Source organism: Mustelus asterias, chromosome 3, assembly GCF_964213995.1.
Source record: "Mustelus asterias chromosome 3, sMusAst1.hap1.1, whole genome shotgun sequence".
Classification (NCBI taxonomy): domain Eukaryota; kingdom Metazoa; phylum Chordata; class Chondrichthyes; order Carcharhiniformes; family Triakidae; genus Mustelus; species Mustelus asterias.
Window position 1 is genome coordinate 16,135,333 of NC_135803.1, and position 17,601 is coordinate 16,152,933.

The window sequence follows — 17,601 nt, forward strand, 5'->3', positions numbered from 1 at the left end:
GACATTTGGGTATCGGGATGGATTATAATGGGTGCTTCTCCCATCAGCGAGCCCACCAGCTACACAACATGCAGTATAACACGTTCCACTAATCAGACAGAAGGCCTGTCACGAACCACGTGGATGTTATCTATTTCATCTCAACTTGAAAAACCGGTTCATGGGGGTATATAGTTTTGTTCTTGGAATAGTGTGAGGAGACACATGAAACCCCAGTGTGAATACCTGACGAAGGAGCAGCGCTCCGAAAGCTAGTGGCTTTTGCTACCAAATAAACCTGTTGGACTTTAACCTGGTGTTGTGAGACTTCTCACCAGTTAATGTCAGCAGAGACGTGGCAGTTGCTGTTTTCTATGATGAGGGGATGATGTGGAGTGGGAGAAATAACATGTCTGCCAGCGGTGTAGTTTTCATAAAGAAGGCCTTCCATTTATATAGTGCCTTTCACAACCACTGGCCAGCCTATAGCCAATCATAGATTCATAGAAACCCTACAGTACAGAAAGAGGCCACTCGGCCCATCGAGTCTGCACCGACCACAATCCCACCCAGGCCTCACCCCCACCATCCCCCAATTGAGTAGTCACTGTTGCACCTGGGGAAACGCAGCAACCAGTTTGTACACAGTAAGCTCCCAGAAACAGCAAATGTGATAATGACATACTGGCACTGGAGCGGGTCCAGCGGAGATTCACACGGATGATCCCAGGAATGGTAGGCCTGACATACGATGAACGTCTGAGGATCGTGGGATTATATTCATTGGAGTTTAGGAGGTTGAGGGGAGATCTAATAGAAACTTACAAGATAATGAACGGCTTAGATAGGATGGACGTAGGGAAGTTGTTTCCATTAGCAGGGGAGACTAGGACGCGGGGGCACAGCCTTAGAATAAAAGGGAGTCACTTTAGAACAGAGATGAGGAGAAATTTCTTCAGCCAGAGAGTGGTAGGTCTGTGGAATTCATTGCCACAGACGGCTGTGGAGGCTGAGACGTTGAGCGTCTTCAAGACAGAAATTGATAAATTCTTGATTTCTCGAGGAATTAAGGGCTATGGGGAGAGAGCGGGTAAATGGAGTTGAAATCAACCATGATTGAATGGTGGAGTGGACTCGATGGGCCGAATAGCCTTACTTCTGCTCCTATGTCTTATGGTCTTATGGTCTTATAATCTGCTTTCATGATATTGTTTGAGGAATAAATATTGGTCAAAGCAGCAGAGATAACTCCCCTGTTTGTCTTTGAAATATTGTCACGGGACCTTTCACATCCAACTGAGCAGACAGAGAGGCTTGTTTCAACACTAGTATCTTCAGCAATGCAGCACTCCCTCAGTACTGCCCTGGAGTGCTAACATAGGTTTCTGTACTTGGACAGGTTGAGAGGTGATAGATTTCACATTGAAATGAGGAGGAACCACTTCTCGCAGAGGGTGGTGAATGTGTGGAACTCGCTGCCCCATCGCGCGGTGGAGTCGGAATCGTTGAATGGCTTCAAGAAGGAAATAGATACATTTCTATAACAACAAAGGATAAGGGGAGCTGGATTTGAGAGCAGGGAGAGATTAGCCATGATCTGATTGAATGGCAGCGTAGACTCAAAGGGCTGAATTGGCCAACTTCTGCTCCTAATTCCTATGTCATTCCTGGAGGGGAACTTGAACTAGGAATCTTGTGACTCCAGGGCAGGAAAACCACCAACTAAGCCACACTTGGCAGATGGGGACCTCAAAGGGATCCAGCAGTACAGTCACTTTCAAGCTCCTTTGAGTCAGAATCTTCTGCTCATACAAGGACAAATATGAACATCCTCTCAGGTAAACCCCTGCAGATATTGTAAGAAGTCTCACAACACCAGGTTAAAGTCCAACAGGGGCGGCACGATAGCACAGTGGTTAGCACTGCTGCTTCACAGCTCCAGGGTCCCAGGTTCGATTCCCAGCTCGGGTCACTGTCTGTGTGGAGTTTGCACATTCTCCTCGTGTCTGCGTGGGTTTCCTCCGGGTGCTCCGGTTTCCTCCCACAGTCCAAAGATGTGCAGGTTAGGTTGATTGGCCAGGTTAAAAATTGCCCCTTAGAGTCCTGAGATGCGTAGGTTAGAAGGATTAGCAAGTAAATATGTGGGGGTAGGGCCTGGGTGGGATTGTGGTCGGTGCAGACTCGATGGGCCGAATGGCCTCCTTCTGCACTGTAGGGTTTCTATGATGATTTCTATGATGATTTGGCAGCAAGAGCTTTCGGAGCATTGCTCCTTCTTCAGGTGAGTGAGGAGTTGTGTTCACAAACACGGCATATATAGACACAGACTCAATTTACAAGAAAATGTTTGGAATGCGAGTCTTTACAGGTAATCAAGTCTTTACAGGTACAGACAATGCGAGTGGAGAGGGTTAAGCGCAGGTTAAAGAGATGTGAATTCTCTCCAGCCAGGACAGTTAATGAAATTTTGCAAACCCAGGCAAGTTGTGGGGGTTAGAGATAGTGCATCATGAACCCAAGACCCGGTTGAGGCCGTCCTCATGTGTGTGGAACTTGGCTATCAGTTTCTGCTCGGCGATTCTGTGTTGTGTGTCATGAAGGCCGCCTTGGAGAACATCTATTCAAAGATCAGAGGCTGAATGCCCATGACCGCTGAAGTTTTCCCCGACAGGAAGGGAACACTCCTGCCTGGTGATTGTCGAGCGGTGTCCATTCATCTGTTGTCGTAGCGTCTGCATGGTCTCGCCAATGTACCATGACTCGGGACATCCTTTCCTGCAGCGTATCAGGTAGACAATGTTGGCCGAGTCACAGGAGTATGTTCCGTGTACCTGGTGGATGGTGTTCTCAAGTGAGATGATGGCATCCTTGTCGATGATCCGGCACGTCTTGCAGAGGTTGCTGTGACAGGGTTGTGTGGTGCCGTGGTCACTGTTCTCCTGAAGGCTGGGTGTTTGTTGTGGACAATGGCCTGTTTGAGGTTGTGAAGTTGCTTGAAAGCAAAAAGTGGGGGTGTGGGGATGGCCTTGGCGAGATGTTCATCTTCATATTAACATTAACATATTAACATACTCTCCTCAATGTTAAGGTCTTGTCAATTACACTGGTGATGTTAAGAGAAAGAGTTGATGGGTATTAATTGTCTTTGAGCATGTATAAATAGGGGAAAGCTGGGACACTGGGTTGAGTGGGAGGACAGCTGTGAGACTCAACAAGTCATAAAACTCAATAAAGATAAGCTCAGTGTCTTGGTTTCCTGGCTTGGATCACTCAAAAACCTTCCTCTTTGACTAATCCTGTGGTCACCAGTCCTAATATCTCAGAGGTCAAACTTGGTCTGACGCCATGCACCCCGGACATTCTCTCTTCCACCTTCTTCTGTCAGGAAAAAGATACAAAAGTCTGAGGTCACGTACCAACCCACTCAAGAACAGCTTCTCCCCTGCTGTTATCAGATGTTTGAACGGACTTACCTTATATAAAGTTGATCTTTCTCTACACCCTAGCTATGACTGTAACACTACATTCTGCATCCTTTCCTTTCCTTCTCCCCTATGTACTCTATGAACAGTATGTTTTGTCTGTATAACAAGGAAGAAATGATACTTCTCACTGTATCCCAATACATAGAATCATAGAATCTCTACAGTGCAGAAGGAGGCCATTCGTCACATCGGGTCTACACCGACCATAATCCCACCCAGGCCCTTTCCCCATAACCCCATGAATTTACCCTAGCTAGTCTCCCCGGACACTAAGGGGCAATTTACCATGGCCAATCCGCCTAACCCGCACATCTTTGGAGTGAGGGAGGAAACCGGAGCACCAGAAGAGAACCCACGCAGACGCGGGGAGAATGAACAAACTCCACACAGACACCGACCCGAGCATTGAACCTGGGTCCCTGGCGCTGTGAGGCGGCAGTGCTAACCGCTGTGCCACCGTGCCACCCTACATGTGAAAATAATAAATCAAATCAAATCCAATCAAATGAAGGTCCAGAGTAGATTTTTACTCTGGGTGGGATTCGCTGGCCTCCCTGTGGTGTCTTTCTCGAGGTGGGAGGGGGGGCGCGCCATTGGCCGATGGCGAGCTCTCAGCTCCCACTGCTGTCAATGGGATCTCCCATTGACTCCGCCCCAAGCTGCCGGGAGACCCGCGGAGGTGCGCTGTTGGCGGGACCAGACGATCCCACTGGCGTCGACAGCCGGGGAGTTCAGGCTGACATTAGAATTGTAAGCTGCTCTTGTTGTTGCTGCTGCTGCTGCTGATCTGGTAAAATGGAGATGATTATATAACCTCTCCCGAAGCATTAACATCATCCGTGAGGAATTGTGGCAATCATCCTGTTTAAAATAATAATCCGAGTCGCGACCAGCTAACGCTGAATCCCTTTTAACAATCGCCAGCACTTTGGGGTCACAAGTGTTGTTTAAAACTTTTCGTACCAATGTAATAAGTTTTTAAAAAATCTTTTAACAGCTACCACATGTGTTTTCTGTGAGATGGCAAGTGTTGTAGTGTGGGAATGTGCGTGTTGCTATTTTTAACTGACTGTTGCTGTTTAAATGCACACCAGCTGCCTGCTCTGAACTCTCACCCGTCCACATGAAGCTTCCACCCACCCGCTCCTCATTCCAGCAACCACTCCACAGTTGCTTGACAGAGGTGAGAGGGAAAGGGTAAAGTTTACCATGCCCTTGGAGGCAGTGTGCAGGCTGGGGAGGGGGAAGGGTGCAGGGGGAGTTGTGGGATGTGGGTTGGGCTGCGAATAAAGCCAGAGGACGTGCGTCCGCAGCAGAAGGTCAGAGATAACAGAAGGTCAATGCTTTCAAAGTTTATTTCTTTATTAGTGTCACCAGTAGGCTGACGTTAACACTGCAATGAAGTTACTGTGAAAATCCCTCAGTCGCCACATTCCGGAGCCTGTTCGGGTACACCGAGGGAGAATTTAGCACGGCCAATGTATCTAACCAGCACGTCTTTCGGACTGTGGGAGGAAACCGGAGCACCCAGAGGAAACCCACGCAGACACGGGGAGAACGTGCAGACTCCGCACAGACAGTGACCCAAGCCGGGAATTGAATCACTGGCGCTGTGAGGCAGCAGTGCTCACCACTGTGCCACCGTGCCGCCCATAACAGTTGGGCGCCATTTTACCAAATTTTACCAGGCCCTTGGAGACAGTGGACTGGGTGGGGAGTGGGAGGGGTTGGGGGAGTTGTTGGGTGGGGGAGTGTGTGAGTAAAATCAGAGGATGTGAGTCCACCCGCAGAAGGTCAAAGGTCAATCCATTCTGGCCATTAATGATACAAAATGATAGGCCCAAGGCTCAGATGCAGAGGTTTGCCAATCTCCGATTAGCTCCTGGAGATTGATATTGCAGATAGTACTTGGGGTGATATAATGGCTGCCACACCTGTTGTATATTTTATATTTCATGCGTTCGTGCAGAGACAATACTTGTTTCCATATGTGTAACCGCTCTTAGTCACTATGCTTCAACTTGTCACTTCCATGTTTCAGCCTTGCCTTCCAGCTCTTTAGACAACTTTGTCTACTTTTCCCTGAGTCCACACCCAGGCTGAATCAATCAAACGCAGAAGAATCGAACACTACAGCTCCCGTCATCCTTATCTCCTTCCACTTCGCCCAACCACCTCCCGCTGCGGCTCCCTCACCAGGACAATCTCTGCAAAGGCAGGGAAGGGCGACCTTGCAATAGTGCGCCCTCAGTCAGCCTCCTTATTACTCAACTCACCCATACACCGTCCCTGATAACTAGCCGACCTCCGGAAAACCGGGATTACGGAGTTGCCAGTCCCTATGTTGGGAATATTCAGTGTGTTCAATATTCCATGTTGGAAAAATTCAGTGCAAAATGTCACAGTGTTTGGCAATGATTGCCTGGGTGTTTTTTTAAAATTTAAGATATACAGCACGGAAACATTCAGCCCAACACTGGCCTGCCGGTGTATTTTTTTTATCTGTTCATAGGATGTGGGCATCACTGGCTGGGCCAGCATTTATTGTCCCATCCCTGGGGGCAGTTAAGAATCAACCACATTGCTGTGGGTCTGGAGTCACGTGTAGACCAGTGCAGGTAAGGATAGAAACATAGAAACTAGAAGCAGGAGGAGGCCATTCGGCCCTTCGAGCCTGCTCTGCCATTGATTTTGACCATGACTGATCATCAAACTCAATATCCTGATCCCTCGCCTTCCCCATATCCCTTTAGCCCCTAGAGCTATATCTAATTTCTTCTTGAAATCAGACAACATTTTGGCCTCAACTACATTCTGTGGCAGTGAATTCCACACATTCACCGATCTCTGGGTGAAGAAATTTCTCCTCACCTCAGTTCTAACAAGTTTACCCCTTATCCTCAAACTATGAACCCTAGTTCTGGACTCCCCCACCATCGGGAACATTCTTTCTGAAACTACCCTGTCTAACCCTGTTAGAATTTTATAAGTTTCTATGAGATCCCCCTCTCACTCTTCTAAACTTCAGTGAATGACAGTATTCCTTCCCTAAAAGACATTAGTGAACCAGATGGGTTTTTCTGACAATCACCAATGGTTTCATGGTTATTATTACACTTTTAATTCCAGATTTCTTTTATTGAATTCTAATCTCACCACCTGGCCATGGCGGGATTCGAACCAGGGTTCCCAGAACATTCCCCTGGGCCTCTGGATTACTGACCCAGTGACTGACACTACGCCACTGCCTCCTCCACAAGAGCCTCCTCCTATCGTAATTCATCTCACCGTCTTGGCATATCTTTCCAATCCTTTTTCTTCCACATGGAAATCTAGCTTCCTCTTAAATACAGGTCATTATATTCAGCTCATCGACTCACTGTGATAGCGGCTTCCACATTCTCACCACTCACTCCTCTGGGTAAATAATTACATTCTAGATTCCCGTTAGTGACACCCTAATATTCATGGGCCCTAATTCTGGATGCCTTCCAAAAAGAGGAAATATCTTCCATACGCTGACCCAGTCAAACCCTTCCACATAACATTAAAGACTTAGAATCATAGAATCCTACAGGACTCAAGAGGCCATTCGGCCCATTGAGCCTGCACCGACCACAATCCCACCCAGGCCCTATCCCCATAACCCTATGTGTTTACCCGAGCTAGTCCCTCTGACACTAAGGGGCAATTTAGCATGGCCAATCCACCTAACCTGCACATCATTGGACTGTGAGAGGAAACCGGAGCACCCGGAGGAAACCCACGCAGACACGGGGAGAACGTGCAGATTCCGCACAGACAGTGACCCAAGCCGGGACTCGAACCCGGGTCCCTGGAGCTGTGAGGCAGCAGTGCTAACCACTGTGCCACCGTGCCGCCCTTCTATCTGGTCACCACCACATCACCTCCCACCTTCCGCCTCAGTCTCCCCTTTTGTTCGAGTAAAGTGCATGAGTCTATTCATAAATTCTCAGTCCTGGTATCACTCTGTTCAATATTTTGTTCATCTTTCCCAGTGTCCCACCATCCTTTCAATGATGTGGAGACCAGCGATGTGCAGAATATTCTATAGTATTTCCAAGATATTATTCTTCTATTACAAAACCTTGTGTGACTTCAAGGAGAAATTAGATAAAGCTCTTGGGGCTAAAGGGATCGCGGGATATGGGAGGGAAGGGGGGAGGATCAGGATATTGAATTCAATAATCAGCCATGATCAAAATGAATGGCGGAGCAGGCTCGGAGGGCCGAATGGCCCACTCCTGCTTCTAGTTTCTATGTTAATCAATCCCCATCCCATCTCCCAGTGTTGCTCTCCCCCTCCAGTCCTCTCCAAAGGATGCTGACTCATGTTGGGGTAGGGTCCCAGGGGCTCCAGTGCCTCAAGCTGGACACCATTTATCACCTAAATTTAGACAATAGGGGAGGGGAAATGTTCTGGCCCCTCTCTCCCCCCAGCCAACCATTGCCCAGCCACCAGATCTTCTGGTCCTGCCGCTGCCAATGGGAATCGCATTGATTCCACTCACCCCCCCACCCCCAACGACGCTATGTGGAGTTTCCTGCTGGTGGGACCAAAAGTTCCTGCTGGCAAGAATTGCCGGAAAACCATTCCAAGTGACTGCTCTCAGGCTATTCACCCGTAGGGGGAGCACTACACCCTGCAGTCAATCCTGCATTTAAAACAGTGAGAGAGGGCGTTTATGAAGCAGCCGAACGTATTTCTGGCAGGCTAGCTCTTAAGTAGGTTCTTTTTGTGGTTAACATGGAGGGAGGCCTGGAGCAGGCTGCTTGCCTGCCCCTCGTGGTGGCACAGTGGTTAGCACTGCTGCCTCACAGCGCCAGGGGTCCGGGTTTGATTCCCAGCTTGGGTCACTGTCTGTGTGGAGTCTGCATGTTCTCCCCGTATCTGCGTGGGTTTCCTCCGAGTGCTCCGGTTTCCTCCCACAGTCCGAAAGACGTGCTGGTTAGCTGCATTAGCCCTGCTAAATTCTCCCTCAGTGTACCCGAACAGGTGCTGGAGTGTGACAACTAGGGGATTTTCACAATAACTTTATTGCGGTGTTAATGTAAGCCTACTTGTGACACGAGTAAAATGAACTTATACAAGACACTAGTTAGACCTCAGCATTTGATTTGATTTATTATTGTCACATGTATTAGTATACAGTGAAAAATATTGTTTCTTGCGCGTTATACAGACAAAACATACCATTCATAGAGAAGGAAACAAGAGAGTGCAGAATGTAATGTTACAGTCATAGCTAGGGTGTAGAGAAAGATCAACTTAACGTAAGGTAGGTCCATTCAGAAGTCTGATGGCAGCAGGGAAGAAGCTGTTCTTGAGTCGGTTGGTATGTAACCTCAGACTTTTTCCCGATGAAAGAAGGTGGAAGAGAGAATGTCCGAGGTGCGTGGGGTCCTTAATTACGCTGGCTGCTTTTCCGAGGCAGTGGGAAGTGTAGACAGAGTCAATGGATGGGAGGCTAGTTTGCGTGATGGATTGGGCTACATTCACGACCTTTTGTAGTTCCTTGCGGTCTTGGGCAGAGCAGGAGCCATACCAAACTGTGATACAATCAGAAAGAATGCTTTCTATGGTGCATCTGTAAACGTTGGTGAGAGTTGTAGCTGACATGCCAAATTTCCTTAGTTTTCTGAGAAAGTAGAGGCGTTGGTGGCCTTCTTAACTATAGTGTCGGCATGGGGGGACCAGGACAGGTTGTTGGTGATCTGGACACCTAAATACTTGAAGCTCTCGACCCTTTCTACTTCGTCCCCATTGATGTAGACAGGGGCATGTTCTCCTCTACGCTTCCTGAAGTCGATGACAATCTCCTTCGTTTTGTTGACATTGAGGGAGAGATTATTGTTGCCGCACCAGTTCACCAGATTCTCTATCTCATTCCTGTACTCTGTCTCGTCATTGTTTGAGATCATTGTTTTGAGTATGAATATTATGTGGAATTATGGGCGCCATACAATAGGTAGGATGTGAATACATTTGGAGAGAGAGCAGAAGAGGTTTACAAGAATGGTTCCAGGGATGAGAAACTTCAGTGGGATTGTAGAGGTTGGGACTGTTCTCCTTGGAGAGAAGAAGATTAAAAAGAGATTTGATGGAGATGTTCAAAATCATGAGGGGACTGGATAGAGTAGTTAGGGAGAAACTGTTCCCGCTGGTAAAAGGCTCAAGAACGAGAGGTCACAGATTTAACGTGATTTAGAAAAGAAGGAAATGTGATGTGAGAGAAAATGTTTTCATGCAGCGAGTGATTGGGGTCTGGAATGCACTGCCTGGAAGTGTAGTGAAGTCAGATTCAATTGAGGGATTCAAGAGGGCATTAGATGATTATTTGAATAGAAACAATGTGCAGGGATATGGGGAAAAGACATGAGAATTGCAGTAAATCATAAAGTTTATTTATCAGTGTCACAAGTAAGGCTTACATTAACACTGCAATGAAGTTACTGTGAAAATCCCCTAGTCGTCACACTCCGGCGCCTGTTCGGGTACACTGAGGGAGAATTTAGCATGGCCAATGCACCCCAACCAGCACGTCTTTCAGACTGTGGGAGGAAACCCACGCAGACACGGGGAGAATGTGCAAACTCCACACAGACAGTAACCCGAGGCCGGAATTGAACGTGGGTCCCTGGCGCTGTGAGGCCTCAGTGTTAACCACTGTGCCACCGTCATGCTCATTTGGAGAGCTGGAGCAGAAACAATGGGCTGAATGGCCTCCTGCTGCGCTGTAACAACTCTGTGACTCTGAATGATCCATCAACGTAACACACAGTGCTCCCGCTGTGCTGTTATCCGATAGAAGCAGAGAGAAAAACCAGCGAGGGTTTGTGAGGTAGAGCAAGTCTGCTGGGTTCCACCAGGTGGCAGCATTTTCCACTCAGTCAGGCATCTCCAGTGGACACAGTTTGCAGTTAGCCGCAGGATAGCGAAGGAGGCTTGTGATTTAAACAGAGGCATTAAACAGAAGGCTTCACTGTCAGCTCCCTGACTTAAATACACAGTCAGAAATAATTTGATGTCCTGCTGACGAGGCTCTGCTTTGCTGTTTCTGTGGCTCAGATGGATGTGAAATATTCTACGGGGTTATCTGAAAAGGGTTTGTCCTCCTTTCTACATCGACCTGCCTTTTGGGGGTTTTTCCAATTACTCCACTCTAAAGTGTGGAACAATAGATTCCCTTCAGTGCAGAAGGAGGCCATTCAGCCCATCAAGCCTGCACTAACAACAACCCCACCCAGGCCCAATCCCCGTAACCCAACATATTTACCCCGCTAATCCCTCTTACCTACACATCCCGGGACACTAAGGGACAATTTAGCACGGCCAGTCAACCTAACCAGCTCGTCTTTCGTACTGTGGGAGGAAACCGGAGCACCCGAAGGAAACCCACGCAGACACGGGGAGAATGTGCAAACTCCACACAGACAGTGACCTGAGGCTGGAATTGATCCCGGGACCCCGGTGCTGGTGAACCCGGTGACCACTGTGCCACCGTGCCGTAACTGGGACTTTGTCCTTTAAATGGACAGGTTTCATAAACACCACTTAGGTTTCCTTGAGTATAAAAGGTTGAGGTGGGGGTGGGGGCGGGGGGAGAGGGGGGGTGCGGGGGTTGGGGGGGGGCAAACGTGATCGAAGAAAGAGTTTGAAATGTTAGAAGGATTTAATATAGTTCATATGGACAAACTCTTCTCTCTGGTGGGGCAGTCAAGACTGGAGGGAACATCCCAATCACAAAGTTAGAGCACATCTGTCCAGGGGTGAATTTAGGAAGCACTTTTAAACCGGGGGGTGAAAGGTTATTGGGGTTGGGCAGGATTGTGGGGTTGAGGTTACAATCAGATCAGCCATGATCTTATTGAATATAGGAGCAGGTCCGAGGGGCCGAATGGCCTACTCCTGCTCCCAAATTTTTTATACGTATGCATGTTTTCACATAAAGACCTGCAACCCTATTCCACACAGTGGCACTGTGGTTAGCACTGCTGCCTCACAGTGCCAGGGACCCGGCTCGGGTCACTGTCTGTGTGGAGTTTGCACATTCTCCCTGTGTCTGTGTGGGTTTCCTCCGGGCGCTCCGGTTTCCTCCCACAGTCCAAAGATGTGCAGGTTAGGTGGATTGGCCGTGTTAAATTGCCCCTTAGTGTCAGGTGGACTAGCTAGGGTAAATGCATGGGGTTACGAGGATAGGGCCTGGGTGGGATTGTTGTTGGTGCAGACTCGATGATTTGATTTATTATTGTCACATACATTGGGATACAGTAAAAAGTATTGTTTCTTGTGCACTATACAGGCAAAAGTACTGTTCATAGTGTACATAGGGGAGAAGGAAAGGAGAGGGTTCAGAATGTAGTGTTACAGTCATAGCTAGGGTGTAGAGAAAGATCAACTTCAGGGAGGTCCATTCAAAAGCCTGATGGCAGCAGGGAAGAAGCTATTCTTGAGTCAATTGGCATGTGTCCTCAGACTTTTGTATCTTTTTTCCGATGGAAGAAGGTGGAAGAGAGAATGTCCAGGGTGCGTGAGGTCCTTGATTATTCTGGCTGCTTTTCCGAGACAGCAGGAAGTGAATGAATAGGAGGCTGGTTTGAATGATGGATTGGGCTACATTCATGACCCTTTGTAGTTTCTTGCGGTCTTGGTCATTACAAAATTAATGGTAGAGGAGAGGGTGCAAGTGAATGAAGGCGGTAATTTAGATAAGGGAGTAGAGGGAGAGGGTGTTCGCGACTCATCAAAGCGGGTCCAGATAAAAGCTGGAATAAGGACACTTTGCCTGAATGCACGAAGCATTCGGAACAAGGTATATGAGTTGATGGTGCAAATCAGCACGAGTGGGTACGATCTAGTGGCCATTACAGAAACGTGGCTGAAAGGTGACCAGGACTGGGAGATGAATATCCAGGGGTATCAGGCGTTTAGGAAGAATAGACAGGAAGGAAAAGGTGGTGGGGTCGCGCTATTAATAAGAGATAATATCAGGGTAGTACTGAGGGATGACATAGGCTCTGAGGAACAAAACGTGGAATCGTTATGGGTAGAGATGAGGAATAGTAGAGGGAGAAAGACACTAGTAGGTGTGGTATATAGGCCCCCAAATAATAATGTTGAGGTGGGGAGGGCTATAAACAAGCAGATAAGGGATGCGTGTAAAAACGGAACGGCAATAATCATGGGGGACTTCAACATGCACATTGACTGGCAGACTCAAGTCGGTAAGGGTGGAATGGAGGAAGAGTTCTTAGAATGCTGTCGGGATAGTTTCCTTGAACAGCATGTTACGGAACCGACGAGGGAACGAGCTATTTTGGATCTGGTATTGTGTAACGAGGTAGGTAGAATTAAGGATCTTATTGTGAAGGACCCTCTTGGGTCTAGTGACCACAATATGGTCGAATTTCTGATTCAGATGGAAGAGGAGAAAGTTTGGTCCCAAACCAGTGTCCTCTGTTTGAACAGAGGGAAATATGATAGGATGAGGGATGAATTGGCTAAGGTAGACTGGGAGAGCAGGCTGGCAGGTAGGATAGCTGAGGAACAGTGGAGGATTTTTAAGGAGATCCTTTTCAGTTCTCAGCAAAAATATATTCCAGCAAAAAACAAGGATTGTAAGAAAAGGGAGAACCAGCCGTGGATAACGAAGGAAATAAAGGAGAGTATTAAAATAAAAACAGCTGCGTACAGAGTGGCCAAAAATAGTGGAGAAACAAGTGATTGGGAAAAATTTAAGAAACAACAAAGAGAGACTAAGAAAGCGATAAAGAAAGGAAGGATAGACTATGAAGCTAGGCTAGCAATTAATATAAAAAATGATAGTAAAAGTTTTTATAAATATATAAAAAGGAATAGAGTGGCTAGAGTAAATGTTGGACCCTTGGAGGACGAGAGGGGGGAGTTAATAGTGGGAAATGAGGATATGGCTGAGTCTTTAAATAAGTTTTTTGTGTCGGTCTTCACGGTGGAGGACACAAATAGTTTGCCAAATATTAACGATAGAGGGTTGGCAGCAGGAGAAATACTTAATACAATTAATGTAACCAGAGAGGCAGTGCTGGGTAGACTAATGGGACTGAAGGTGGACAAGTCCCCGGGTCCGGATGGAATGCATCCCAGGGTATTGAAAGAAATGTCAGAGGTAATAGTGGATGCGTTAGTGATTATTTATCAAAACTCGTTGCATTCTGGGGTAGTGCCGGTTGATTGGAAAACGGCTAATGTTACGCCGCTGTTTAAAAAAGGAAGGAGACAAAAGGCGGGTAACTATAGGCCGGTCAGCTTAACGTCTGTAGTAGGGAAAATGCTGGAATCCATTATTAAAGAGGAGATAGCAGGGCATCTGGATAGAAATGGTTCGATCAATCAGACGCAGCATGGATTCATGAGGGGAAAGTCGTGCTTGACGAACATGTTGGATTTTTATGAAGATGTGACTAGGGCGGTTGATGGAGGAGAACCGGTGGATGCGGTGTTTTTGGATTTCCAAAAGGCGTTTGATAAGGTGCCCCATAAAAGGCTACTGAAGAAGATTAGGGCACACGGAGTTGGGGGTAGTGTGTTAAAGTGGATTGGGGACTGGCTATCCGACAGGAAGCAAAGAGTCGGAATAAATGGGTGTTTTTCCGGTTGGAGGAAGGTAACTAGTGGCGTGCCGCAGGGATCGGTACTCGGGCCGCAACTATTTACCATTTATATAGATGATCTGGAGGAGGGGACGGAGTGTAGGGTAACGAAGTTTGCAGACGACACAAAGATAAGTGGAAAAGTGAATCGTGTGGAGGACGGAGAAGATCTGCAGAGAGATTTGGACAGGCTGAGTGAGTGGGCGAGGATATGGCAAATGGAGTATAACGTTGAGAAATGCGAGGTTATACACTTTGGAGGAAATAATAACAAATGGGATTACTATCTCAATGGAAACAAATTAAAACATGCTACCGTGCAAAGGGACCTGGGGGTCCTTGTGCATGAGATGCAAAAGCCCAGTCTGCAGGTACAACAGGTGATCAAGAAGGCAAATGGGATGTTGGCCTATATTGCGAAGGGGATAGAATATAAAAGCAGGGATGTCTTGATGCACCTGTACAGGGCATTGGTGAGGCCGCAGCTGGAATACTGTGTGCAGTATTGGTCCCCTTATATGAGGAAGGATATATTGGCATTGGAGGGAGTGCAGAGAAGGTTCACCAGGTTGATACCGGAGATGAGGGGTTTGGATTATGAGGAGAGGCTGAGGAGATTGGGTTTGTACTCGTTGGAGTTTAGAAGGATGAGGGGGGATCTTATGGAGACTTATAAGATAATGCGGGGGCTGGATAGGGTGGAGGCGGAGAGATTCTTTCCACTTAGTAAGGAAGTTAAAACTAGAGGACACAGCCTCAAAATAAAGGGGGGTCGGTTTAAGACAGAGTTGAGGAGGAACTTCTTCTCCCAGAGGGTGGTGAATCTCTGGAATTCTCTGCCCACTGAGGTGGTGGAGGCTACCTCGCTGAATATGTTTAAAGCGCGGATGGATGGATTCCTGATCGGTAAGGGAATTAAGGGTTATGGGGATCAGGCGGGTAAGTGGTACTGATCCACGTCAGATCAGCCATGATCTTATTGAATGGCGGGGCAGGCTCGAAGGGCTAGATGGCCTACTCCTGCTCCTATTTCTTATGTTCTTATGTTCTTATGGATAGAACATACCAAGCTGTGATGCACCCAGAAAGAATGCTTTCTATGGTGCATCTGAAAAGATTGGTGAGAGTTGTTGCAAAATTGGTGAGAGTCATAGTGGATGGGCTGAATGGCCTTCTGCACTGTAGTGATAAATATTTATCTGTGGGAGATGGGCGCCGCTGGCTGGTCAGCATTTATTGCCCTAGTTGCCTGAGGGCAGTTGAGAATCAACCACATAATTGTGGCTCTGGAGCCACATGTGGACCAGACCGGGTAAGGACGGCAGATTTCCTTCCCTAAAGGACATTAACGACCCAGATGGGTTTTACCAACAATCAACAGTGGTTTTATGGTCATCAGTAGATTCTTAATTCCAGATTTCTTTTGTTGAATTCAAATTCCATCATTTGCCGTGGCGGGATTCGAACCCGGGTCCTCAGCGCATTAGCTGAATCTCTGGATTAATAGTCTAGCGATAATACACTAGGCCATCACCTCCCCCTGTATGATTCTATGAAAAGGCAGGAGTTGCTGGGAGACAATTGGAAAACGGGACTGACATCGGGAAGACATCGGATGAGAGTTCAGCAGCTCTGCAGTATCTTGGCATCCATGGTTAATAGCGAAGGATCTATAGATTTCTGTGGGGGCTGGATTGTCATCAGGACGGGAAAGCAATAGTGGAGTGAACTGATTCATCAGCTGGGTGAAACCCCTGGGGAAAGGGATTCACTTCCTGGGTGGTAGATGCTGTAGGATGCTGCAAACCAATCGATAGGTCTCAATGAAGTCTTCATAGTCTTAAATATGTTAACTGTGGGCACTTATTAACTACAAGAACTATGTACCTAGGTAAAGGGTTCAAGCTGAGAGCTGTCTCCATGCTTGCTTATGCACATGGCTCTGTCCAACGCCACCCTGAACCCCTGGGTGCAGGTCATGTGTTCTTGTACATCACTATGTGGTTGGTACTGTACACAGTCCCATCAGACAGCATGGTGGCACAGTGGTTGGCACTGCTGCCTCACAGCGCCAGGGACCTGGGTTCGATTCCCAGCTTGGGTCACTGTCTGTGCGGAGTTTGCATGTTCTCCCCGTGTCTGCATGGGTTTCCTCCGGGTGCTCTGGTTTCCTCTCACAGTCTGAAAGACGTGCTGGTTAGGGTGCATTGGCCGTGCTGAATTCTTCCTCAGTGTATCGGAACAGGCACCAGAGTGTGGCGACTAGGGGATTTTCACAGTAACTTCATTGCAGAGTTAATGTGAGCCTTACTTGTGATACTAATAAATTAACTAAATTAACCCTATGTGAGCCAGACACTCACAGTGCATCTTCTCCCTCATTTTTACCCAATATGTTTTAGTTTATACCAGTTTACCCCTTGTATCTACACCATTGTTACTCGACACAGAGAGTGACCCAAGGCCGGAATTGAACCTGGATCTCTGGAGCTGTGAGGCAGCAGTGCCACCGTGCCGCCCTGTGGTATACAATTGCGCATGGTTACTGAAAAAGTTAGCATGAGAACTTCAGTCAGATTTTTCTCAAATAAATTGAACAATTATTACAGAGCCAAGCAGAGACTCCAGTGAGGGTTTATTTGATCACCATAAATATGTTACAAAGCTTGATTTGTGCACTTTTACAACAAACTCTCATTTTTCATAAGATACAGGTCCTCAAAACAAGAGGTTATAGAATGACCTCAAGGAGGTTGGATTACACACAGCTGAGGGTTTATCAGGAATAGAACATTTAACTGCCTATGCATCTGGATGAAAAGTGAAGACTTTCTGCTTTTCTGAAGCTTGGGACATGGTTCACATGGGGCAGCATAGAGTAGTTGGGCCGAATTGCCTGTCCCTGTGCTGTGAAATTCTATGCAATTCTTTCTTCGTTATTCGGGAGGGGGCTAAAAAGGTTGAAGATCGCTTCTCCCAATTTTCTGTTCATTCACCAAGAGGGGAGTGGTCACTAATTTAGTTGCACAACAGTTGGGTGTGGGATCTCCCTGGGCGCTACTACCAATGAAATTGTGAATGCAACCAAAAAAAAAGAAACTAGTTCATGAAAGTGTCACACGGAAGACATCCACCCCATAATTGCTCACTCAGCCTCTGATGCCAAGAGGCCCATGGATATAATAGTAGGTTATCGCTGCAGGTTTCTTCCAATTCCTTTACCGGCACATTTAGAGCTCTATTGGAACATTGTGGGAAAGGAACCCCCAATTACAAAATTCTGAAGTGGCTTGTTAGGGTAGAAGCTAAGAGAGATTGGGGAATCTAAAACACGGGGGGTGGGAGGATGGGCACAGTCTCAGGAAATTTGCACCCCTTGCCAGAGAATATAGTCTAGACTGGTAAAATTTCCTGTCCATGGGCAGGTACGAGCACCACACAAAAGGAAGTGTGTTTTGGCCCTGGAGGGAGTTCAACGCAGGTTTAC